General features: G+C 55.4%; 1 long non-coding RNA gene across 3 annotated transcripts; it reads left to right on the forward strand.

The window, feature by feature from the left end:
* The first annotated feature begins 781 nt into the window (after nucleotides 1-781).
* Nucleotides 782-18,738, forward strand: LOC127015924 (uncharacterized). 3 transcript variants are annotated; one of them, XR_007766400.1, is made up of 4 exons: nucleotides 782-834; nucleotides 15,360-15,484; nucleotides 18,030-18,182; nucleotides 18,454-18,738. It is a non-coding gene; the product is annotated as an uncharacterized LOC127015924 (long non-coding RNA). The 3 variants fall into 3 exon arrangements; XR_007766399.1 differs by lacking the exons at nucleotides 18,030-18,182; nucleotides 18,454-18,738 and adding an exon at nucleotides 16,332-16,653; XR_007766401.1 differs by lacking the exons at nucleotides 782-834; nucleotides 18,030-18,182; nucleotides 18,454-18,738 and adding exons at nucleotides 1,470-1,521; nucleotides 16,332-16,653.
* Nucleotides 18,739-25,074: the final 6,336 nt, after the last annotated feature.

A 25,074-nucleotide genomic window follows, 5' to 3' on the forward strand; every position in this document is an offset into this window, starting at 1 on the left:
ACCAAAAGCCCACGGGGATTTGGGTCTGTTCCTTAGCTTGCTTCACCTCGTGTAGGTTAGCGTGCCCCGTGGCAAGGGGCGGCTTCTGCGGGGGGCACAGCTCAGCAGGGAAGGGGGAGCCTGGCCGGGACTCACGCTTAGAGAGGCCGTTAGTTTGGGGGGGGCGGGGAGGGGATTTTCTGCTCTGCTTTTTTCACCAGGGGCGATTTCCTTGGTGGCATTGTCGCTGGGGCTTTTTTCCAACACCTTTTCGTGGTTCCCCTGTCTTTCTTGGAGGGCAGTCTCATTCCTTTCCATGTTTTTTGCCACTTTATTTGGATTTTTTTTTCTTTCTCCTTTTCTCCTCCTTTTTTTCCATCCATAATTTGAAGGGTTCCCCAATTTTGGAGTTTGCCAATGGAGCATTTATTTATCATCTTGTTTATTTCGATAGGGGCTTTTCTAAGTTTGGGAGAGGCTTTTGGGGTGGGATTTTTTTTTTTTTCTTGGCAGCTTTTTTCTTGCGTGACTTTTTGAGGAAGCGTCTTGGGGTTTTGGCATTATTTTTTTTTTTTAGTTTTCCCTTCCTCCCCCACAGCAGCTCTTTGTGGGATTGGGTCGGTTGTCTTTTCGTGCGGGTTCTGCTTTCCGTAGGTCGGGGTCACTGCTCCCGGTTGCTTCTGGGCCCACCTGCAGCCCAGAGCAGCTGCCTGGCGTTCCCTGATTGCAGCTCGGTGATTATAAAAGCTGAAGCCTGAGGGCCCCTCTTGTTTTGCTGGGCATCACCTGGGGGGCATGCTGCTGCTGGGGAGAGGGAGTCCTGCTCCTGGAGCTCAGCGCAGAGAGAATTTGGAGGTTTGCAGAGCGGGGAGAGGTAGAAATGCTGCTTGCAGAAGATCAGGGCTGTGCAGTGGGGCTGTGGGGGGGCTTGCTGGCGCCTGGCTGTCCCTGCGCCCGGGGGAGAGGGTGCTGCTGGTGGGGCCCCGGCTGCCCCGAGGAAGATCCAGTGCTGGCACAGGGGTGGCTGTGGTCTGGCCTGTGGGAGCCCCGTGGAGGGAAGAGCTGGAGGAGGAAGAGGAGGGGTTGGGGCTGTGTCACACCAGGAGGGGCAGAGGAGGCGATGCCAGACCTTTCCTGGAGGTTTTGTAGAGACCTGCCTGCAGGTAAGAGGCAGGGCCCACGGGAGGAGGGATGGCTGGAGGTGGTGCTGCCGTGAGAGGTGGATGGAGGCTCCAACGTGGGGCAGGTTGGCCGCTTGTGCCCCCTGGCAGCTGCGGAAGGGCTCCTTCTCTGCTTTCTGGTTTTCATGTCCGCTGCCCTGATAGCAAGGGAGGGAAGAAGCCCTGCGCAGTGAGGCTCTAGGCGCTGAGCACGCAGGGTGGGGTGATGTCTGCTGGGGAGTCCTCAGGAGGAGTAAAAAACAGCTCAGATGGATGCTTGTCTTAAAGCCTATGAGCAGATCCTTGTGGCATGGCGAGCTTGGGAGGAGCGGAGCCTCCACATCTCCCCGCTGGTCCAGGATGCCACGTGGGCACCCGAGAGGTGGGGAGAGGGCTGCAGTGGATGGGTGCGGGCCCTCCAGGAGAGGGACGGGGAGGAAGGGGAGGGGGGGGGGGGGGGGGGGGGGGGGGGAGAGGGACGGGGAGGAAGGGGAGAGGGATGGTCCTCCACACGCGGGAGCGGTTGCGAGGCGTAGAGTCACTCAGGGGACCGGGCGACAGGCTGGCTGGGTGCCGGAGGTGGGGACGGGAGGGCAGCGCTGCGCTGGGCGGTGGCAGCAGGATGCAGGGAAACCTGGTCACCACAAAGCCAGCAGAGCGCTGGGGCAGGGCAACCCAGAGAGGTGCAGTCTGCACCCTTGAAGAGTTTTAAGGCCTGAGTAAGCAAAGCCCTGAGCTTTGGTCTGCGCTGGGTGTTTACCATGCTTTGAGCAGGCGGTTGGACCATCTGAGGTACTTTCCAACCTGATTGACTGGGGGATTTTCCTTCTTTGGCTTAAAGATATGACGTGCTTTGGACATGCAGATCTTAAACTTGGTTGCGGTACTGTCTTCTGCTGCCTGGTGTGATTTCAGGGTACTGAAAACTTTTCAACCAAAATGCAAATTCCAGTCAGACTTTCTAGAGTATGTGCTTGGTGAAAACTCAAATTTACAAAGTAGCCTGGGATTTCTACCACAGTCAGTCTTCTCGTTCTGTCGGCTGTCAGAGACTGCTGGGCAGGAAGAGTGCTTGTGGGAGTGCTTGCCAGCTGAGTCACGGCCATGCCAGGTCATTTACCAGCCGAGCCACGCTGGTAACTCCGGCGTGCGTCAGTCTTACTTGGCCTATTCGTGTGAGCGGTTCCCCCAGCTGCCTGGATGACAGGCGGTATTTTGTGCCTCGGTGTGACTGTACTGGCCTTCAGACAGGAGTGAGATAGTTGCGATGTACCTTAATTGACTAGTGTTTAAATTTGCATGACTCTGGATTACCCTTTCCTCAATTCCTCAACGCTTGAAAAGAAGTTAAACTTGTACTATAGAGCGAGTGGCACTCAAGTCCAATTTTCTATAATTCAAGAGATTATCCCTTTTTTTTTTTCCCCTATGTTTGGGCAGTTATGATAGAGGTGGAGCAGTGCTGTCTGGGATTGTGGATTTCATTTCAAGCAGCGCTGTTGGCAGAGCAGTGAATACAATTATCTGCCATGGACAGGAAGGGCAGGGGCTCTTCCCCCAGAGATGAGCAGGTGAAGCAGCTTTACACGGGCTTCATGTTTTCAGTGCCTTGGAACTCCTAACTCTGTTAACCAAGGCTTGTGCTGAATGTACCTCTGTGGATCAGCTTATCAGGATGTAGAAGGTGGCATACTTAGCGATGGGTTTGGGGAACATTTACAGTTGCCACACAGTAATAGTTACAGGAGAAGAGCTACAGTACTAGACTGTCATCCTGATGTGGCACTATTTTAGTATTAATGTTGAATTCTTGTGATCTCTGGGCTGAAAAAAAGCATTATACAGTAAATGTTTTGTTCAGCAAAGCTAAGCAAGAAGCAAAATAGCTCATGGTACCAAGGATGGCCCTCTCAGCGTGCCTCTCCAGTGTTTCTGGAAAAGTACGGCTGACCTTGTGGTTAAGGCTCAGGAGGTGATTGCAGAGGAAGACTTGATAATGTGAAACCCACCACTGTTTCCTGTGTGATGCCCGGCAGGTATCCCATCACTTGATTTTCAGCTTTCTGTCTGTGAGATGGTGACTTGGTTTCTGCTATTCCTTTGCTGCCTGAGATGTTCAGAAAACAGTGCCCAGTGAGGCCTGATGTGTCTAGGCTTTTCTGTAGTGCTGGGGGATGGACACCTTTGCCTCTGTTGCTATACGTGTATTTCCGTGGTGATGTCCTGCATACAGTTCCTGTGTGGATTTGTGTCTTCTGCAGAACTCCTGCTGCGATGGCTCTGCAGCGTAGCAGCACAAGTATCTCTTCTTGTACAGACTGCAGTGGGTACCTGCCCAGCTCTGCCTCTGACAGCAGGGAAAGCAGCCTTGCTCGCAGTCAGCCAGCGCAGGCGGAGGCTTGTGCTTGTTGTGCTGACCTGCATTTCCCCTGGCTGGTTTCAGAAGTGCTCCTGAGGTGCCGCATGGAAGCAGCTTTTTCTCTTTGTCACGAGACCGTCATAGTGAAAGATACCTGTAGCGAAGCACGTTTGGAGTGGGAGGTGCTGCAGTCCCCACTGAGGATGTGCAAATAAGATATGGTTTAACTCACTGGCTAACTCATTTCCTGAGTGGGAGACGGCGATGAGTCAGTGTGCGTTCACCTGGGCAACGCGGGGACGCCTCACCTACACGTAAGCACAGATGCCTTGCAGCACAGACAAGCTACGGTGCGTATGCCCCTTAGCAGTTCCCTGACAGTACTGTGCTGTCGCAGCGCTCTCTGCTCAGTAGCATTTACTTGGTTTTCCGTTGGTTCATTTGGGCTTTCATGCTCCTGACCTCGCAAGAACCACTGGAACCAGCTGCACCTCAGGGAGCGAGTCAGAGTCATCGTGGGCTTGGGGAGGTACTTGGTGTACACAGAGCAAAAGAAATGGGAGATGCTATCAGCTGGGGCAAGAGCAGGCAGATGTTTCAGTTGAACGGGGTTCATTTGGGACCAGTCTACTGCTCTGCAATTGGAGTTGTCCCCTTGCTTTTTCCCGTTGTGCCCTTAAAATGCAGTTTGCGTGGGACCTCATTACCCATTAGATGTGTGCCAGCAATGTTTCTCCCTTCCAGGAATGCAATGCACGTGTTTTCAGCATATTCCTTATTATCTGCGTAGCACTCGAGCGCTTGCTAAGGTTGAAGCTGTGCTAAAAGACGGTCAGTTCTCCAGAGTTTGGCTGGGAGAGGTGATCGTGTGCACCCCTGCGTCTGCAGAGGTGGCTGAGGTGTGGCTTATGGCATCATCTTGCTGAACTTGACTTGTCCTAGGTGGTAAACATCCCCAGTGAGTTAGGCTTTCTGGGTGATGGAGAAGATGGAGAGACAGTTCAGCTGGATGGGTTGAATTGCTTCTGCGGACAACAGTGCCTAGGATGCAGAGCTTGTGTTCAGACATCAGCAAAAAAGATGTCAGTGTTCTGTGGGATGACTGCCACCTGTAGAAATCACACAGCTTGCCGTTGGCCCGGCCAGCCGCAAATTCAGACTGTGTCCCGCTGCAGCGTTCTTGTCTGCGAAGCTGCTCCACCGCAGCGTCTAGGAGCCCGGCGGTACCAGGAGCAGCACAGCAATGGCAATAGTTATTCCTGGGTTACTGTGCCCAGCACATTTCATCCCAACAGATTCGACGTTGCTTTGCAGACACAGAGTGGAAGGCTGCCCATAGACAGGAGTCGCAAGGAAAGCACAGCTACTCTGAGCTTGAAACGTGGCAACTGCTTATCAGCTCTGCACTCCTTATCTGCAGGAAGTAAGGAATAACCCCCATAAATCATGTCCTATGAATCAAACCCGACCGATCTCTACTCTCACGAGCCGTGTCACGGGAACGTCGATGAACAGCAGCAAGACAGAACTGAGTCATCAGCAGGGAGTCATCACCTTGCTGCCTACATCATGGAAAATTATTTGTACACATTGTCAAAAAAAATCAGCCTTCTTCCGTCCTTGTCTTCCCGAGGCAGGACTGGCTGAGCTCTCAGTACCCCCTTTTCCAGACAGGGCAAGTGACAGTAATGCGAGATGTGACTCTGGGTGTGCATGTTAGCATTAAGGGAGAAGCTGCTGCCCGGGCATTCACACACCGATCAAGGAGCCGCACACACACCAACGGAGATTTTAACTGCTAGGACCGGAGTCCCTTGGCAGCGGGCGACTCCAGTGAGCCGACGGGTGCCCCTTCCGACTCCTCACACACACACATGCTCACCCTCGGGCGCTGCTGCTTCCCTCCGGCTCGACCCTAGGTTCCCTGAAGCAGAATCTCTAATCAAGGCCTTCAAAACAAAAAGCGTGGTTTATTCTCTCCGTGGTGCACAGATTCAGGCAGCTCGAGCTGGGGGCTTCCAGAGAGGGACCCCAAACACTGACATCCCTGGGCAAGTACGCCCGTACAATCTAAGTTCCCACCCCTCACACCATAGTCTGGTCAATGGTAATATTCGGGTCTGGGGGCATCTTCGCTCTCACTGGGTCCTTTTTCTCATCTCTAGGCGGGTTCTTTCTCTTTGCTGTTTTTTTAGGCTAGTTGTTACTACGTCTCCTTTTCCTGGCTCAAACTGGCTCTGGGGCTTTCCGAATCTTCTTACTCCTCCAATCAGAGAATAGGCCAACATTAGGCGAAAGCGTTAAGCAAGCTCCGAGTTCTGCTTTATCATGAACGACTGCTTTTCAGGAGCTAAACAAAGTCCTTAAAGCTCTCCAAAACATATTAACAGCCTCTATAACTTACATACATTCCTGTGCTACTATAGCCTCGCAATGTTATCCCGTTACTGCCCCGTGCTGTTCAGGTCTCGTTGGGATGTGGTCCACATCCTCATGTAGCTCAGCTTTGCCACCTTCCACAACATTAGGAGCAAGTGTTAGTAAGGAAGGTGAGCGGGGCTGCTGTTGTAACTATGGTTGTCTCACGAATTAACAGGACCATGGATCTGGGAGATCGAAGTCATCTAGAGAATGGCAGCTGGGGTAGGCATACATTTGCGGGGCTGTGCAATCACGGCTGTGAAACTCATTCCTTATAGCCAAGGTAGCAAACCTTGCTTGTTAATGTTAACTTTTCCAGTTTCACTAACGCCGAAGTCTCCCAGTGTGGTCGTTTGGGGAAAAAAGAGTGTGTGTGTAGGTGTGCAGCACCATGCTGGCTCCTGGCAGCACGAGGGAACTGAGTCAGTACAGCATCCTGAGTACTTAGATAAATCACCCAAAGTAGCCTTCATTTTTAACTTGAAATCAACATAAAAATAATGGGAAGTTTCTCTGGGGCCTTGTCTTATGCCTTTTCCACTGTCCTACCACCTTGCAGAAACGTATGCCATCTCTTTGCTGCTCTGCGTCAAGAGAAAGCCCCCATCTTTATGTAAAGATTTTCACTGTGCAAAGCAGGCAGGCTCGAATCTCTCTCCATCCCTTGCTCTTAAAGCTTCTAGGTTTCCTTGAACAAGATGTGTAAAATGAAATAATAAAAAAAAACCCAACCAAACAAAAAAAAAAACCCAAACCAACCAAACAGAAAACCCCCAAAAATGCCACAAAACCAAAAACAGTTTCTCACCTTTTGTGCTGTGGGAATTGAGAGCATTCAGCATCTTGTAGGAAGTGTTTTACGTCTTGCAGGATGAAACGCTTAGTTACTGAACGTAGCTCATCAACGCAGAACGCTGTGATATAATTTAGAAGCTCGTTAGAGATCATAATCATAGTGACAGATGTTGGTGAGCAGTAGGAACGAACAAAAAGAAAAATAGGGAGCTATTTGTCACAAGGATGTTAGTTACAAAAAGATTCGGGGACAAAAGTTTCTGAAATATGTAAGGACTTCGATTATGATTTGGAAGTTCCTATCTAGGTTTCTTAGTGCATAAATCACTTGGAAAATAAGACTGAAGCACTCAAACCTTGAACAGACTTTTCAAGAAATTACTCTTGCTTGTAACAGGCGTAACTTCAAATTGTGTCTACTAAAACATCTTAAAGTTGGGCATGCCTTTTTCTCTTAAACGAGTTATTCATAACATGGTAACTTTGTGCGTTGAATGCAGTGGGGATGGGACCTTTGCTGCGAGGGGGAGAGCTGTGCCTGTGTAAGGGAGAAATGAGAGCAACTCGACTGCGCACTGAGCTTGAGCGTGGCTTGGTGGCACGCGTTTTCAATAGCAGAACTATTAATGGCTGCCAAAATGATGTTACTTGGCCGGTTACTGGAGTAAGCGTGAAATCATTAAAAGACAGATTTGCAGATGTACACCCTTCCTCGGTGTTACCTACTTCCTTTTGGTTACATCATCAAGATGGAGACGGATTTCGCAGTCACACATCGTTGCCCGTGCGGGATTTGGCTCTTGCTCGGTTACTACACCTCTCCCTCAAGCGGCAGATAACGACTGTGTTCGGGAAGGGGGGAGTATCTTGAAGTGGGATATGTCACGCACGGTTTGAGGGAGAAGGAAGAACAGCAGTATTACAGCGTGAACAGCTATATGGAAGTCTGAAAACCAGCGTGAAGCCCTTCAGTCCATGGCAATGCCACGCACAGTGGTGGCTGTGACTGAGCAAACAGAGTAAAGGCATCGGCTTTTCACCCGGAGTGTAACGCTCCTGCCGACTGACCTCTGCGAGTTGCTCCGAAACGGCCACTGAAGTGATCTGGTTTTGCTCGGGCGGTTTGAGCATCCTCCGAAGACTGGTCCCGCCATGTCCTCGCACACTGGGAAGCGCAGCATCCCGGTTCCTAGGCAGCTCTGCCAGCTGCTGCTGGGGGGGGCGCGTGGCTTCCAAAGGAAATCCAGCTGTTCCTGTGCGAGTGACTTGGATTTGGAAGCCAAGACGAGAGGCGCGTGTGTGAGCGGCTGCTGAGGGACGGAGCAGACCCCTGTAGGAAGGCTTTCGGGGTGAGAGAGGCAGGAGGGCTTTGGCTGTCGCTGGGAGTGTGAGCCCTGATCGTCGGTGCTCTCGGTGCCATGCAATATGGGAGCACAGAGGTTGTAAAATGACCTGCGGCTGTTGGCCAGCCTTGGGAAGTAAAGCTGTAGGGTTTCAATCATGGAAGTAGGTTAACAAAATCGTTATTAGACTGTCCTGGCGTGTGGGCTCGCTGGGATGTGAAGTCACCTGATGGAAACGTCACCCAATAACAAAAATTTCCTAGCAGAAAATGAGCTTTCTGTTGCTGCAGTGCTGTTCTTCTGAGGTTTTCCATCTGCTTTACAAACAATATCTGACTGAGCCTAGCAACGCTTCTGTGAGAACAGCATCTCTAGTGACAGTTTCCAGCTGTCTAGCAGACGAGAGCACCCAGGTGCCATGGTAAACCAGGGAGTGAATAATAACCATTCCCATTTTACGGAGGGAGGGATGCTGTTGCAAGACAGAAAGGGACCGCCTAGTTGGACTGTTTCACAGCTGAACCTTCCTACGTAGGCCCCACAGATGTGAGCAGGGACTGTGACATAAGATCATATAAGCAAATATAAGAGAATAAATCCAAATGGTTCAATTAGCTTCACCTTTGGGCATGTGGGCTAAGCCATTTTGGCCAGTTGCTGCTAACGATCTTTAAGGGTCTCTGTTTTGAAAAGTTAGCAGGGCCTCGTAACCAGGATGGTCCGCTCGGGGCTCGGCATGGCCATTGCCAGGCCTGCAACCTCGCGCCCGCTGTGCTGGCCCTGGGTGGCCCTGCCTTGCCCTCCCGGCAGCGCAGGAGGGGCTGCGGTGTGCCCCGGGGTGCCGAACGCAGTCAGAGCCTTGAGCTGGTACTGTGGCACAGATGATCTCCATAAACTGTGATGACATTAATCTAATGTATGCGTTCTCCTACAAATGTGAATACCAACAAATACAAATTCTATGCAAATAAGGCATTCGCGCAGTATGTGCAAATGGTTGAACATCTGAGGACTCAAATATTATATCAGAAGTTTTTCACATACGTGCCTGTTCCAAAATTTGCTGTTACAGAGCCCTTCTGTGTTCCCATGGGAACTCGCAGGTAAGGGAGGGAGATGCGCCAGCTGCTCCCTTGCAGCTAAAAGGAGCACCTGAAGCAGGACCCACCTCCTTCTTGCTGGATTCCTCCTCCTTCCCCGAGCCGCCAGCTCCTGCGGACGCCTGGCTGCTCGGTGAGGCTTGCACCAGCCCCTGTGGCCCCCCTCGGTGGGGAGAAAGGTGGATGTTAAGAGTTCCTCGGAAAAGGAAGCGGTACCCTCTGCCAACTGGCAGAGAGCAAGCGCTGGCACTAGCTGCAGAAGAGAAATTATTCATTCATTCTGCAGGAGCACATATTGGGAATCCCTCTCCCAGTCCTTACGTGGCTCTCCCAGCCGAGCTCGCTGCAGCCCGGGTGCCCAAAGGGGTTTGGGTGCGTAAGTGCCCCAAATCGGTGGGGAAGCTTGCTCTGACAGCGCCTGTACGAGGTAAGAAAGCTTTGCCTCTCGTTACAAAAGGGAGAAGGAAGCAGAGGACAGCTGAGCGGTTTGCCTGAGACAGCAGGAAGGGAAGGAGGGAGTGAATTTAGTTCCCCTGTGCTCCCATCCAGCCCCATGGGGAATTCGGTTTGCAACGGGAAAAGAACAAGGTAGAAACAAGTGTGAAGCGTGCAAGAACCTCAAGTGGAAAAGCAGGATGCGGAGCCCATTTTTTTTCTTTATTTTTAGCTGCTGGTGAAAGCTCGGGCCTAAGAGGGTTTCAAAATTGAGCTGGATCTTGTAAAACAAAAGTATGCTGGATACGGCGGGGTTCATAGGAATGTCCAAGGAATAACAGGGGGAAAAATAACTCAGTAGTTCACGTACAGGGAGCCAGCGGCAATGCTCCAGATGGAGGGACCGGGAGCATAGAGATGAGGACCCCAATGGAACTTGTTGGTAGAAGAGATGCAAGGATGTGTTTTTGTAACTACAGAACCGTTCAGCTTGCTCTTCCCTTTTTAAGCCAGTGTTGCTGTGCAATCAAGGATGGCTATTTAGGAGAGGGAGCAAGTCTGTTGAGGGGTTTATATCCCACATAAGGACTCTCCTCCCTTAAAAACAGGCCAGCTGTTGTGGCGGTGACGGGAAGACTGCAGATGTGAGCGCTGAACTGCCCTCTGGAGGCGTCTGTCTGGGCATCGGCCGTGGGGTGCTCACCTGCCGCAAGAAATAGGGTGCCTACGGAGAAGGGGAGTACCTGCCATGTTCTTTATTAGCGATGCTTTGGGTTTTCCCTGCTGACCTTGAGCTCACAGATGTGGTAAAGCAAACAATGTAGATGTCCCAGCAATGACATGATACACCTTCCAGCTTTCCCCTCGCTCTCCCCTCCGTGCCCTCAGCTGTTCAGATGGTTTCAAGTGAGGAAGCTTTCTGCTAAGTTTTGTGCTTCAAGAAAAAAAATAGTCTGTTGTGTGATACGCAGCAGCAAGCTCTGTGGGACGAGATCGCATTTCCTCTTAACATAAGCAAGCGAGTATTACATGTATGCCCCCCCCTTAATAAAAAATAAGCCCTCTGCCAGCAGGTTAAGAGTTAGGGCCAGCAACCCGCGGTATGTTGATAAATCTTCATTCTTAGCCCATTAAATCACCGGCCTGCTCATTCAAGAGGGATTCGCAAGAGGTAATACGAGACTGACCTTTGCTCTGCCATAAATGCCGGCGTACGTGAACCGGTTCAATCAATGCGCTCTTTTTTTGGCTCCCTTCCCTTTGTGTAGTTTGTCTTACCGTGTGGCCGCGTGATTAGTGCAGTGTCTTATCAGGCAGCGGCACAGTGCGAGCCGCTCGGCTTTCCGTGCGGCTTCCTTTTGTGCGGCAGCCCGGCGTGCCCCCGGATCGCAGCGTAGCCCCTCTCGCTTATTCAGATGGTTTTCTCAGGGTTCTCTGCAGCTTTAGCTTTTTGACTGTGTCGGGCTGTTGGTTTTTTCCTCTCCTCGTAGACTTCTTATCTTTCAAAATACTCTGTGAGTGCTGCAGCGTTGATTTTTTTTTTTTTTTTTTTACTGCAGTAAGGGAAAAATGTGGCGCTTTTGATAGCCAGATTGTATGTTTGTTTGTTCTTTTATTTTTGGCTTCTTAGGAGCTTTTTGCCACTTCTCACTTTCTAATTGTCTCTTTCTAATCCAGGCACTTCTTATGCTCAAAGCCAAAATTTCTTATGGCGACTTTCTATCACCTGCTGGCTAGAACAGAATAGAAAAAACAGGTTCTGGTTTAAGGATCTGCGAAAGTTGGAAAACGTAAAGGCTAATTTTAAGGTTTTCTTCTGCGACAGAATGGAGGAAAAGTGAGCGTGTAGAGGTGAAAGACCTGGCTGCACGCAGAGCTCGAGCTTAAGCTTTATAACAGAGCATTTCTTTTAACCAGAGGAGGAAAGCGGGATCCTGGTTAACATTGCAGGGGAAAAAAACTACTGAAAAGGAATTGCTTGGGCACCCAGACTATTTGCAGTTCAGGATAATATAGTGGGGGCTTGACGGGAGATTTTAGGTAATGAGCAGGTCTGTTACGTGCATAGGAAGAAAGTCACGCAGAGGCTGTGGTGGGCGTGCGACCCCCGTGAGGGAGGCTGTGCTTGCTGAAGCGGGATGCTATAGTGTACAAGACTGGCAAAGAAAGGAAGAGCAGTCCTTGATCTCTTGGGAGAAAGGCATCCGTGTGTCTCGCAAAATGTTGTCACGTCAGGAGATGGCGGAGATTTGTCAAGAACTTGTAGAGCGACAATATTTTGCTGAAAAGGTGCGCAGGGGAGTCATTGTTTTGTCGTTTGGTTTTAACAATGTAAATAACAAAAGCCGTGACTGAAAAGGCAAGTGTTTCTCAGAGGCATTGCTGTTTGATTCCCCAGGCAGCTCGAGGTTTGCCTGGTTCGCTGGTGTCGCCCCGAGCCGCAGGGGTACTGAGCGCTGGCTCTGACAGTGATTCACAACAGCCTTGCTTCAGACGAGGCAGGAGTGAGCCGCAGAACAACTTGCTAACGTGTTTGATCGCTCCCATAATTTCAGTCTCGGTGTACGCCGATAAACCGAAAGACAGAGGCAATCGCGGCGACGGGGAATTTTAAAATATTTGTTGTGAATAGTGAAGCTGAATGTTAAATAGCAATGCTTTGAAATACTTCATCACAGCAAAATCTCAGGTGAGGACGACAGGCTCTCCGCAGATGAGGAGCACGGTGGAGCAGCGCTGCCAGAGATGCTTAATGGGAATCAGGTGTTGCTTCCCGTTTACCTCCCTGTGCTGGCTCCAGCAGGAGCGCTCCTGCCTTCGCCGGCGGGGCCTGAAGCGCCTTTACAGACGCACGGACGCTCTGCGTGAGCATTGGGACGGGCTGCAGGCAAGTTGCGCTCACCCAAATGAGCGAGAGACCGCGCAGCTCTGTGCATTGCCCCAACGCCTGTGCGCTGACTTCTCCGGCTGCTGCGCAAAAGATGCCGGCGTCGGTGCTGCTGGCCCTTCCGGGGAGAGACCCACGGCCGTGGAGCATCTCCTTTGTTCCGCAGCCGGGGACGGAGCCCCAGCTTGCCAGGACGGATCCCAGCCCAGGTCAGAGTTTGGCAGCTGCCATCTACCTTTGACCACGTGCCTGAAATCATCTGTTTCCTTCACAACTATTGTTTCCTAGAGCGTATTCCCAAAGGATTTGTCAGCCTACTCGCTTTGCATTAGCCCGCGAGCGGGGCCAACCAACCGGTTTTCCCTGGGAGGTTATTCCTGGCTGAACAGACTTCACTCTGCACAACGGATCTCGTTAAATGTGGTTTCCTTTCTTGCTTTCATTCCACTAGTTATAACGGGCATTCTCGGACTGCTGAAATAGTGCCTGTCTTTGTTCTGATACGAGACCCTTGCGTAGATACACAATCCCCCCCCCAAAGTGCATCCTTTAAAACAGATAAAATGCCTTTTCTAAATTGCAGCTTAAATAGATTTTGATAGAAAGGATGGAGGAATCATACATAGAAGAAAAAATCTTTTACAATGAGAACTGAAGCAAATACAGTTTAGTAGTATACTCGTTACAGAATGAACAGCATATTGTATGTGCTGTGTTAGAGGTATGTTATGAATAACAAAAGCACTGGAGCATTTACATATTTGTTTTCAGAAATCCTGGCAGTTGGATTTCACCATTCTGTGCCTCTTTGCCAGAATCACTAAACAGTGGTACATATGGCTTCTGAAGTACCATATGCCGTAGAAAACGTTAGCTGATGCCTATACTGATGCGACACACTATAGTCTTTATTTAGATTTTTTTGCAGTTTTGAACAAAGAATATTAGATCATGCAAAACATTGTGCAAGCAGTATGTAGTAGTACATACAGTAAAACATAATACATTGCACCCAAAGAAAAGCAAACTAAAAGAAGGGGAAGAAGCGGTAGCATTGTGAATTAGAACGTGCACGTGCCAAGAAATGTATCAAATGGCGTGACACGGCGCTGTATGGCTGAGGCAGGAGACTCTCTAGTGCTTAAAGCAAAGAGTTAAGAGACAGAGCTCCGTGGATGTACAGATTTCAAATCGAGTCCCAGGTCTGAGAGACGTTCCCGGTTCCAAAAAGTACTTAGGCTTAAATCTAAGTGCGTGCTTAAAATCCTTTGAGAGTGAAGGAAACACGTGCAGGAGTGCTTTTCTGCTCGGAGCCCTCATTGTAGGAGCAGCGATCACTCTGCTCTCTCCCACATAATTGTCTGAAAATAGCGACCAGGAACACAATTTTAATGAGTCATGTGAGAAACACCTTGAAAATAGAAGGAAATATGGCTTCAAACACAGTGGCCCCCAAGTCCCACCTGGAATTAAAACATAAGATCGGGCTTTTGTTTTCACAAAGAGTTTTTACAGTACATTCTCTCCCTCCATCTTGACAGCCCTAACGGTGACTGCGTTCCCATAGCTGATGTCAGTGGAAACGCCGAACCCCGAGGGGAGCCCGATGCCGGTGCTGTAGAGCACCAGGAGCATCCCAAGGAGAAGCTGGCCCTGAGGGGAAGCAGGGAGCAAGGCAGCGTTTCCCACCAGCCCGGCTCCCCTCCGGAGCAGTGCCCCGCTCTCTCCTTTCCCCTCTCTTCTGACTCCTCTGCGTGGAGACCACTGCCCCGTGAACACTTAATAGGCTTAACTTTAAGCACTGGAGTAGATCCAATGGGATTACTCGCATATTTAAGCAAAGGTAGAATGTTTGGAGGCGGTGGGAGAAGCATCACATCTCCACACCTCTGGGTTTGGTTCCTGCTCTTCAAACACACCCAGCGCCAGCGCCTGAGGGTGGCACGTTACGGGACTCACGCAGCCTGTGCCAAAAGCGTGTTGGTGTGGTACAGCAAGTGTTAAACCACGGCAAGTAGGAAATTGGGGAAACATCTTACGATTTGCAGACGCTTAGTTGGTTGAGGCCGACTGACTAACCAGAACAGAGACAAACCCAGTGCAGAAACAGAAGGTGGCTAAGGCTCAACCCCGAATACGGCCAGAGCAGAGCGACTGCGTGGGGAGGTGGGAGCAGAAGAAGGCTGAAAGGACAAGGGCTTACAACTGAGCCTGCACCACAGATGGCCAGGCAGGGGAAATCGGGGGAGCCGCAACCTCTGGCTATGGGAAGAGTTGTCCGATAAGCCTCGGGCAGAGCACGCCCGGCGTTAGAGATGGGCAGCACAGCAGTGCGGCGTGTTAGCCTGGGGGGGGAACGCACGGGTGCGGGGCTGTTGGGGGACTGCGGAACGGTGTGTGTGGCAATTCAATAGCACAGGACGTTGCGGAGAGGCCAACACTGTGGGGAAAAGCCCCTAATTCCTTGACTGGCCAAAAGAAGTGGAAAAGGCACTGCGAGCTACCAGTGGTCTTCCACAGTGTGAGCAAAAATAGTGGCAGATTTAAGATACTGAGGCTGTGACAGAAATTCATCTGTGAGGCAAGGACTGTATGCTCTTGTGTGTAGGTAGCATTTTACACATTTTATGAACCACTACTTAAATGAATGGATGTAAACAGAAACAGAAGTAGGAGTGGAAGCTGAAGGCAGGCAGGCAGAGGGATGAGGGAAGCTTTCATTGAGCACCTATTTGAGGTTGCTTCCTGGCTTCACTGAAAACCAAATACTGGCTCCTGTTCAAACCTCATTAGGTGGTTGTAATTTTATGAAAGTAATAAGAGGGGAAGATTAACATCTTTACATCCATCTCATCCCAAGGTGTTTTATTTCCTTTGTAGGAACAAGGACATTGACAGCAGAGGGAAATGGAGCGTCTCTTCCCAGAGAAAGATGGTAGTAGCAGTGCTGAGCAGGTGCTCCTTCCCTCCGCCTCCGGCCTCCACATCGCTCAACGGCGAGCACGGTGAGTGCCCAGCCTGCCCCGGTTACGCAGCTGCCCTTTTTAGGCTGTGAACCAAAATGTCAAAGCCAGCACTGAGCCCACTAAGTCACGAGCGGGGAGGTTGCCCAGATTGCAGCGGGTAGACCTCCAGGGAGGAAGGACAGCCTGAGTCAGGCTGACTATGGAGCGGGTCAGCGCAGCTCGCTCCACCGCGCAGGCAGCAGCGGGTCACGCCTGAAGTGGCTGGGCAGGAGGACGGTTCTGGGCTTGGTGCACTCAGGCAGTAGAGAGGTGGGTGCTGCAGGCTTGCCTGCCTCCCCTTTCATGGGGTTTAGAAGAGTCCACACAGAGGAAATCTGCTTCAAAGTTGCTTGGGTTTAGTTCCCCCCCAAAAAACCACTAAAACAAGGAAGAAAACCTCTGCACAAGTCGGTTACAGTGGCATCTCAAAGCCCGCCCTGGCTGCTTCACTGTTTGATTTCAAACCCACGCTCATGGATGCCAAGAGGTGTGACGCTGACGCGTTCACGGGCCTGAGTTGCTTTCCAGGCTGTCCTGACACGCCGTCTCCCCGTGCTGAAGACGTTGTGTATCCTTTATGGGCACAAACAGGCGATTTGCTGAATTGGTCTCCCGACCTTTCCTTTCGAACAGCATCCGCCACTGTCTGCCCTGTGGTTTGGAAAGGGGTTAACGCTTTCCCTTCCTAAACCCCGACTAGCCAGTACACGTCCCGGGTGCTGCAATTATTAAGTGACACTTCACAACTTCATCTCCTCTTCTGCTACATCTGCTTGCTGCTCCCATGTGCAACCTCGCTCACATCCCAAACATCTAAATGCATTGTTTCCTCTGTTTCTCCTGCCAGCATGGAAAGAAGCCATCCTTGAAGCAGGATTGCCTTTGAGCTGGCAGCAGACGAGTGATTGGCATTGGCCGTTACTGCTGAGGCTCTGGCAGGCCGTTTAGCAGAGAACCTTGGCTAATGAATGTCATCCACACCTAGCAGATGTGCCACTGGCTGCCATGCCAGATTTTTGACATAATACAGTGCTGCTGGACACGACAGCGCTCGGGAAAAGCCGCGGCGTAACTTGCGCCTTCAACGCAGCGTTCAGTCTCGCTCCCGGTTTCGCCGGAGAGCAACACAACCTGCGTGAGGGAGGATGGTGCGCCCGTGTCTCCCGCTCCTCACCTGTCTTTTTAATGGGTGCACAAACCGTGTTTGTGCTGGTTTCCCTCACGTGCCAGGGAACCTTCAAAAAAAAAAAAACAAAACAAAAAAAACCCAAACCAAACAAAAAACCCACCCACCCCTTTTTTCCCTGTGCTTTCAGCCCTGGCTCCAGCTGGTCCCTCTGCCCCCCCCGCTCCTCTCCGCGCCCTTCCCGCCGGGTCCGGGGCTGGACCGGGCGCGGCTGCCGGCGGGGATGGGGGAGCCGAGCACGGGAGGTGCAGGTTCCCCCCATTTCCCCCCTCCGGGAGCCGGCTCTGCAGCGGGAAGGTGCCCGGGACGCGAATCTCGTCGCCGGCAGCATCTTCGGCTTCGTCTTTCCTCTCCTGCCCTCCATCGGAGGGAAGGCGGCATTTACCCTGCGGAGCTGCTGCCCTTGCGGGGGGAAAGCCGGGGCGGGGGGGGCACCCCGCGCCGCCCCGAAACTCCTCGGGCTTCCCCCCCGCGCCCCGGCAGCGCCCGGGGCCGCGACCGCCTCCCGGCGCCGCGTCTGCCTCCTAATCCCGGGCCTAATCCCGGACAGCGGCATTAGGGCGGGCGGGCGCTAATCCCGGCCCGCCGCCGCGTCGGGTGTGCGTGGGTCCGTTGTGCGTGTCCCTGGGCCGGTGCGGCTCGTCTCGGGGGAGGTGTTCCCCGCGTGGGGCGAGGCCATCGGCGTGATGCGGTGGGGGCTTTGGGTCAAACGCTTTGCTCTCACGGCACCGGGTGACTCGGTCATTAACCCCCTAATTGCCGGGGGCGGGGGGGGCCATGCTCCGCCGGGGCCGGGGGATGCTGACCCGGCCGGGGCTTGGGCATTCCCCCCCCCAGATCAAGTCACCGGCCGGTCTGCCGCCCCCTCCCCGCTTCTGCGGCCGGACCCGGTGTCCCGGGGCTGCTGCCCGCATCGGGCGACTTTCGGGACGTGTCGTTCCCATACGTTTAGCTCGGGGGGGGGGGGGGGTGTTCCCTCCCAGCCGGCTGAAAGTCAAGTTCAGCGCGGCTGGGCTGGGCGGGTTGGGAGGCTTTCAGGGAGGAGGCCGGGGGGGGGGGGGGGGGGGGTTTGTCGATACCGGGGATGTGGTATCAAAACAAGAAATGCTCTGGTTGCATGGGATCGGGCGCCGATGCACGAGTGTAACGCAGGTCACTTTGCCGCTCTTCCCGGTTTTTTTCCTCGGCCTCTTTATCTTTCAATTGAAAACCAATTAAAGGTTTCTATAAATCTGTTAGCATCCCTTTTACGTGGGGCCCTCTGATGCCTGCTGTATTGCCCTTTAGATGCCTCTTCCTTTTTTTGTTTTACAATTGTTGTATCAATATAATGCTTCCTTTCTTTCTCTGTCTCTATAGATACAGATATACAAGGCAAACTAAAGGTTTCGACTGCTATTCAGTGCCTCCTCATTTGTCCCGGAGCCGTAACAGTGGTGCCCTTTCTCTTCTGGCTGCTTTTCCCTGCTTCTGGAGCAGCAGTTATGGGAGAAGCAGATGGCTACTGATTGGGTGAGCTTTGTGGCTTTAATACTGAATACTTTATGGAAAAGGACTTTATCATGCTTGGTTGGTCAGAGGAACAACGGGATGAGATTTATGACTAGAGAAAATAAATCTTTTTAAGTTTCAGGCTCCTTCACACACCCCACGTCAAGTCGCTGTAGCAGAGCCGGAGCTGAAATCCTCTGCATCTTTCTTTTTTTCCTCCGTCCCTCCCTCCCTCCCCCCCCGCCCCGGTCTGTCTGTCCTTTCACTGCTCTCCCCACCCCCTCTCCGCCAGGCTTTAGCAAACCTCTGCAAACTTCAGGGACCGTCACTCACTGGAGCAGCGGAGGCCTTCACAGCCCCGCAGGCTGCGCGGGGAAGGAAAAGACCATCCCCAGATGCGGATCGCCCGCCTGATGGGAACATGCTGGGCAGTCAGCTCCTGCCAAGGAGCTCGCCCACGTGTAACCCAGAAAGCGGCCACCCAGGGTCCCGGTGGGGAGTTCCGAGTGACATCCTTGATAAACTCGACAACACCAAGGCCATGCGGCCACCGGAGAGACGCCCAGGTCGGGCTGCCCACCGCTCGCTGCAGAGCCCAGCTCTCCCGAAGGAGAGGGAGCCCAGCGCTGCCCGACTCTGCGTCACCCCACGCTGGGCAGCCCCCGGGTTGGGGGGCTGGGGGACCGTACCCCCCGGGGAGCAGCTCTCTGCACCGTCCCCCGGTCGCCCCCGGCGGAGGCTCAGCCCTCGCCGCCAGCCGCAGCGTGTCACCCGTCGAGTCTTGGTTTCTGCGTGGTGTCACGCCGAAGGTGGAGGACGACCGGGGGCCGTGCGGTGGGGTGGGCTCCGGCCCCAGCGTGGGACGCTGGCGGTGGCATGCAGGGACGGAAAGGCCCAAGGGCGTACGGGAGGCAGAAACAGATTCCAGACCTAGAGGAGTTTCCCCATGTTGTTTCTCTCTCTTTCCTGTCCTGTGTAGCTGTTAACATCCTCTACCAGGCTATTAAACGTTTTAAGGAAGCCAAAGCTAGTTGAAAGCTTTCCAGGTTTTAAACCTTGGTGCTCCTATCAGGTCAAGTAAGGAGGAGAAACAGAAAGCCATGGTTGAGAAAAATAATTCCGAGATAGAAAGTCAGAAGTGATTTGGGGCTATATATTAACCATTTAACCAACCACCCTGTATTACATTCTGTTTTCTGGTCGGTTATAACAAAATTTCTGTGACCCTGTGGTGAATACACAAATTAATATTTCTAACTAGTTTCTGCATTTGCTCGGAAAGAAGTACAGGGGAAGTTCCAGCACAGTCAGGGGCTGAAGAAATAGCCGAGGTGCCGATGGCATCTCTGAGCCATGAGAGAACGGGTGGGGAAGGAATGCCTGGTCCCACTGTGCCTGCCTGAGGCTCCTGGGGGAGCAGGAGGGCTTGCTCCTTCTTGGGGTGCCCCACAGCCAAAGCTGGCGCCCGGCAAAAAGGGCTTTACGGTTTTGTGGCGTGGCGGTGACTCGACCAGGGAGTCCCAGGTGCGGCTGCAAGCATCAGTGAGATGCGGCCGAAGGGTCGACGGAAATAGGAAGGGACGGGGACTGCGGGCTTGCTTGGGAGCTGAGCTGGAGATGAGATAGGACGGGCATCGCCGGCGTGCCTCGGCCCTGGCGAGGGCCTGGTGGTGGGGGAATGTCCGGCTGGTTGCAGGGCTGAGGCGTCCCAGAAGGATCCCCGTGCCTGCTCGGAAGGATGACTGGTGGGAGAAACAGAGCTGCTCCGTGCCGCGGTTTGCTGGTCTGCAGCGTGGCAGTGATGCCGCTGACCCCCCGGTACAGCACCTCCCGGGGAAAGGCGCCGTCCACAAGCCCGGTAACAGTTAAACGCAGAAAGGATGATTTATCATTCAGCTGAGGCCCCGATTTATTTCCACTACAGAGGCCTAGCTGCCGTGTTTGTCTCAGGGGAAAGGAACCGTTCTGCCTGCATTTCTTCAGGCACCGAGGAAGCTTGTGGCTCCACGTTTCGAATCACTTTTCCGTTCCACCTCGCGTGCTCCCCCCCCAAGGACCGCAGGCCGGCCTCGCCTCCGACAGCAGCACGCAGAGAGGGGAGCAAGGCAGCTTCGGGCACCCCTTCGTCCCTCCTCCCAGCGGTCCCCCGGCACCGCCGGAACGATCGTGGCTGGGCTTGTGCGCTTCTGGGAACTTGCGTATTTTCTCAGTGCTCTTATTTCACGGGTGACTTTATAGTAGAGTCACCTGTGAGCCGACTCTCGGCGCTCTCTGTGTCTCCTCAGAGGAGTAACCGTACATCCGTAGGCTCGGCACAGGTCACAACTTTGCGGCAGCATCTCCCAAGGGATGCAAGGAGCGCTTCCGAGCACAGGTTGCGCAGCCTCACCTGGCCCCTTTCCCCCTCGCCTCCCCGGCCAAAATCCAGGGAGGAAAGAGAAGGTTCCTCTGGCGCAGCGGGGAGGGTGCCCTGGCGTCCTCAGAGAGACGGATCCTCCGTCCTTTGCAGCCATCCCCATGGTAACTCATCACGGGCAGAAAACTGGCACTTCCCTCCGAGAGGTTAAGCCATGTCGGTGGCCGAGCATCACCGCCCCGCCGGCCCCGTGACCCCCGCAGCCACCCCATCCCCGCACCGGGCTCCCGGCCGGGGAGCGGCACAGCCTGGGCCGCCCCCACCCCGGGGCTGGATGGCCGCCGGCCCCCGCGTGTCCGTGGGACTCCGGCTTGCCTGCCCGGCCCCTTCCGAGCCCCGGTCCCGGTCCTGCCCCGGCCGCTGCCGGGGACTCCCCTTCCCCGGTTGCCGGTGGCCGCCTCCGTACCGGCCCGGTGCCGTCGGCGGCGCCGGGTGCTGCGGGGCCGGGGCTGTGCTTTGGGGGGGCTGGAAGCAGCGGGGAGGCGGCGTTGGGCGGCGGAGGGTCTCCGTGGGATAGGCGGCTGGAGCTCCTCTAGCCCGGGTGGCCCTTGGCTCTCCGCGGGAGGTTTTCTGGAAGAATTAACGTACACAACGCGCCTGTCTCTAACGAGGTTATTTCGTGGGTGCTTTAGAGGAGGCGGCGGGCAGCGTTCGTAGGGCCCCGCCGGGGCTGGCGGCCGGGGAGCCGCTCTTCTCCCCCGGGTAGGGCCGGGCCGGACCCCCTTCGCCCGGCTGGAGCCGGATCGGGCCCGGGCGCACCTTCACCTTTCCTCTCCCCCCCCCCCAAAAAAAAATCCCTTTTCGGTGAGCCCGGGGGAGCGGCTGCCTCCCAAACCCGCGGGCTTTGATGCCTCCCGCCTGGCACGGCGGGCTTCCCGGCGGCGCGGAGCCCGGCAGCGGGCAGTGCCGGGGAGCCGGGGGGGGCTGGGGTTCGCGGTGGGCGCTCCCCGGCCGCGGCACTTGGAAGCGTCAACTGGAAAGGAAGGAGTCCGCGTACACCGAAGTGTTGTTCGGCGGGGCTGAGGCGAGGCTGCTGCCTGGGGTTCGCTTTTGCGGCAGAATCCGAGGCTGCATAAATGGGCGTAAATGCCGCTACGGTCCTTTTTAGTATCGGGGAATTTCGGTAGCTGAAATCATGTCGAAGCAATTTCGAGATAGTTTATGTACCGCGGTGTCCCTTAAAATTCTTGCGAATAAAAATAACGCGTAGGTTTTCTTTCCCCCCTACTAATGACAGTCATTCGGACAATTTATATCACACAGCGAGAGCTGCAGCATTTAAAAAAAAAAAAAAAAGGAGAAAGAAAAAAAAACAGGAAAAGGGGAAAAAAACCCTCTTTGAAGGAGGAATTGAGATCCAAATTTTTACAGACTCCCATATTTTTAATGTTATGACAATCTCCGTTTTAGGAGACGCTATGTTTTGTCGAATTAATAAGATAAATGTTGAAAGCATATTATATGCAGCCTTTAATCCTAATGCAAGGAAAATCGTAATTATGTAAAGGATAAGTGAATTTGAAAGCCGAACATCAGCCCACTCTCTGATTGCAAACAACGCTCCGTTCGCCTCTGGAAAACGCTTTGTCTCTTCTTTTGTTTAGTTTAGGGGGCTTTAAATTCTATTTTTAATTATTTCCCCCCCCCCCAATCTGTTTTGTGTGCGAAATGACGGCGACAAGGGAGGAACCGCTGAACGCTTCTCCGTGCGGTAAAAACCTTATTTTGGCACAGCGCATCTGCGGATGCTTTTGCTTACCAGCTCCCTCCGTAAATAGGCGAGCCCCGCGTGTGCGGAGGTGCGAGCCCGTGGGCTGCCCCCCACCCACACCCCCCGCTCCCCCCCCCCCGGCCCCGGGAAAGGCGAGGTCTGCGGCGGGCGGGGGCAGCCCGGGCCGGGGCCGCCCCGTCGGCGACGCTCTCCGCTCGGGGACACCGGCCCCGGGGAAGGCTCCGGCGGGGAGCCCCGGGGCTGCCCGCTCCCGTTCTCCGGCCGCACGTCGGGCCTCCGCCGGCCGCCTTCCCTCGCCTCGTCCGCCGGCAGCCCAGAAGGGCCGGGTCTGCGGAGCAAGGCGGGCGTTTAATCCCCCCCCCCCCCGCCGCGCCCCGCACGGGCATCCCTGCCTGCCTTTATCCCGGCGAGGAGGGATTTTATTCGTGTGTCTGAGGGCTCCCCCCGTGCCCGGCAGGTGAGAGGGCAGAGCGGGGAAGGCGGCCGCCGGGATCCCGGAGCCGGGCGGAGCGGCCGTCGGGCCCCCCCCCCCCCCCGGCTCCCCTCCCCGCACCCCCTGCCAGGCCGGGCCGGAGCGGCGGCCCCCCCAAACCCGCACGCTGCCACGGGAAAGGCTCGGCGGGGGGATGCGCCCCGGCCTGTGTGTGTCCCCGTCCCCCCGTCGTCGTCCCCCCCCCGCCCCGCAGGTACCCGGTGGCGGCGGGGCCAGGTGAGGGGCGGGCGGGCGGGCGGGCAGCGAGCGGGCAGCCCCCGAAGGGGTTAAAGGGAGGGGACGTGGGCTGTCACGCGTCATTGGGCAGATTATGTGCAGCAAACAAAAAGTGTGTGTCTGTGTGCCAGTCACTCACTGCATCGGGTCCATCTGCACCGCTCGCCTCCCCGGCCGCCTCCCCGCCTCGCCCGCCCGCTCCCCGCCGCCGCCCGCGCCCCGGCCCCCGGCCCGCCGCCTCCCCGGCCATGGAGCGGCACTGATACAATAGCGCGGGGGGTGGGGGGGGCCAGCGGAGGCAGGAGCCCGTCTTTGTGCCACTTGTCGGGGCGAGGATTAGATTCCCACTCTCCCTGGTGAGTACCGGCGGAGGGGGGCCCCGCCATCCCCCCCCAGCGCCTCCGCCGCCGGGCCCCAGCGCCCGGCCGGGGGGAGCCGCGCCTCGCCGCGCCTCTCCTCGCCTCGCCTCGCCGGCGGGGTAGCCCCGGAGGAGGGAACAATGCCGGGAGATGGCCGTGCCGGGGGCCGGGGCGCGGCGGCCCTGCCCGGGATGCGGTGCCCGGCGGCTTCGGCTCCGGGAACGGCTCCGGAGCCGCCCGGCCCGGACAAAGGGCGGCCGGGGTGGGGGGGGGGAGGCAGCGCCGCGGAGCCGGGGGTGGGGGGGGGAAACGACACCCGGGGAGACGGGGAGATGCGGGGCCGTGGGGAGCTGTGCGGGGCCCGGCGAGGGCGGGTGGAAAGTTTGGCGGGGGCCGCTCGCTGCCGTTTGTTTCGTTTGGCGAAATAATCCCTTCGGGGAAGGGATGCGCCGGGCAGCACCGTAACGAGGAGGGCGGCGGGGAGGCAGCGAAAGCGCCCTCCCCCCGGCCCCCGTTCCCGGGGGGGGGGGGGGGCCGCCGGGAACCCCCGCCGCCCACGCCGCCGCTCCGGGGGGCGAAGTTCCCGGGGGCGCCGGGGAGCCGGTTGTCTGCCGAAAGCGGGGGGGAAAGGCGGCTCGGCGGGGCCGTGCCCGGTGCGAGCGGCTCCGGGTGTAAATAGGCGCACCGAGAGAAGCACAGATTTATTCCCGAGCGAACCCCAAAATGAATGATTTCGATGCCAGATGGGGTGGGGGGAAGGCAGCCTTACACTAATCGGGTCGGAAAGGGGCAAGGGCACCCGCAGCCCGGCGCGGAGCTCCTTCCCCGGCCTCGGCATCGCGGAGCGCGGCGGGAGGTGCGGGCAGCCCGGCGGCCGCCGTCCCGCTGCCCGCTGCCCGCTGCCGGCACCCTGCCCGCCTCGCCTCCGCCTGCATCCGTCCCCTCGTACAGCACGGGAGCCGGGGCTCACCCTCCTCCATAAATAAGCGTGTCGAGGTAAAAATAATTACCTCTGCTTGCTGCTTTTAATTAAAGTCTCGGAGGGAAAGTGCTGGATTATGGTAATGAGCAGACATACGTTCCCTCTTGTCGAGCGGAGCGGGAGGTGAGCTGACATGCAATCAGCGACAATGACAAGCCACTTGAAACCCATTCGCTCTGCTCCTCTGTCACAGCCCGGAGACCGGCCCGGCGGCTCCTCTCTTGCCGGGGCCCCGGAGCCCGGCGGCGGCGGGGGGGGGGACGGATACACCGGCCGGGAGCCCCGCTCCCCGCCTCGGACGGAGGCCCGCAGACGGCTGCCCCTTTTTGTCCAGCTCCTGCCCGTGACCGGAGCCGGCCGCTGGGTTTCTGCCCCCCCCCCCCCCGCCCCCGCCCGGTTGCTGCCCGGAGCCGGCTGCCGTCGCGCTCGCAGCCGGGCTCGCTGAGAAATAAATCATCGCGGCAGCTTCCCCGCACCTCGCCGCCCGCTCGCGGAGCTCCTCGCCTTCTTTATTTTTTTTTTCCAGACCGGTGAAAGTGCTCGCCTGCCTCTTATTATAATTTTTTTTTAAATTTTTTTGGTTAATTACAATTTTTAAATTTTATTTTGTGTTGTTTCCCCCGGCGGGTCGCGGCCGCGTCTCCGCGCAGCGCTGCGGCGGGGGCCCCGCCGCGCTGTAACGTCTCCGCTCTGCCCCTTCTCTCCGCCCGCAGGG

The sequence above is a fragment of the Gymnogyps californianus genome, chromosome 4, assembly GCF_018139145.2.
Source record: "Gymnogyps californianus isolate 813 chromosome 4, ASM1813914v2, whole genome shotgun sequence".
Taxonomy (NCBI): Eukaryota; Metazoa; Chordata; class Aves; order Accipitriformes; family Cathartidae; genus Gymnogyps; species Gymnogyps californianus.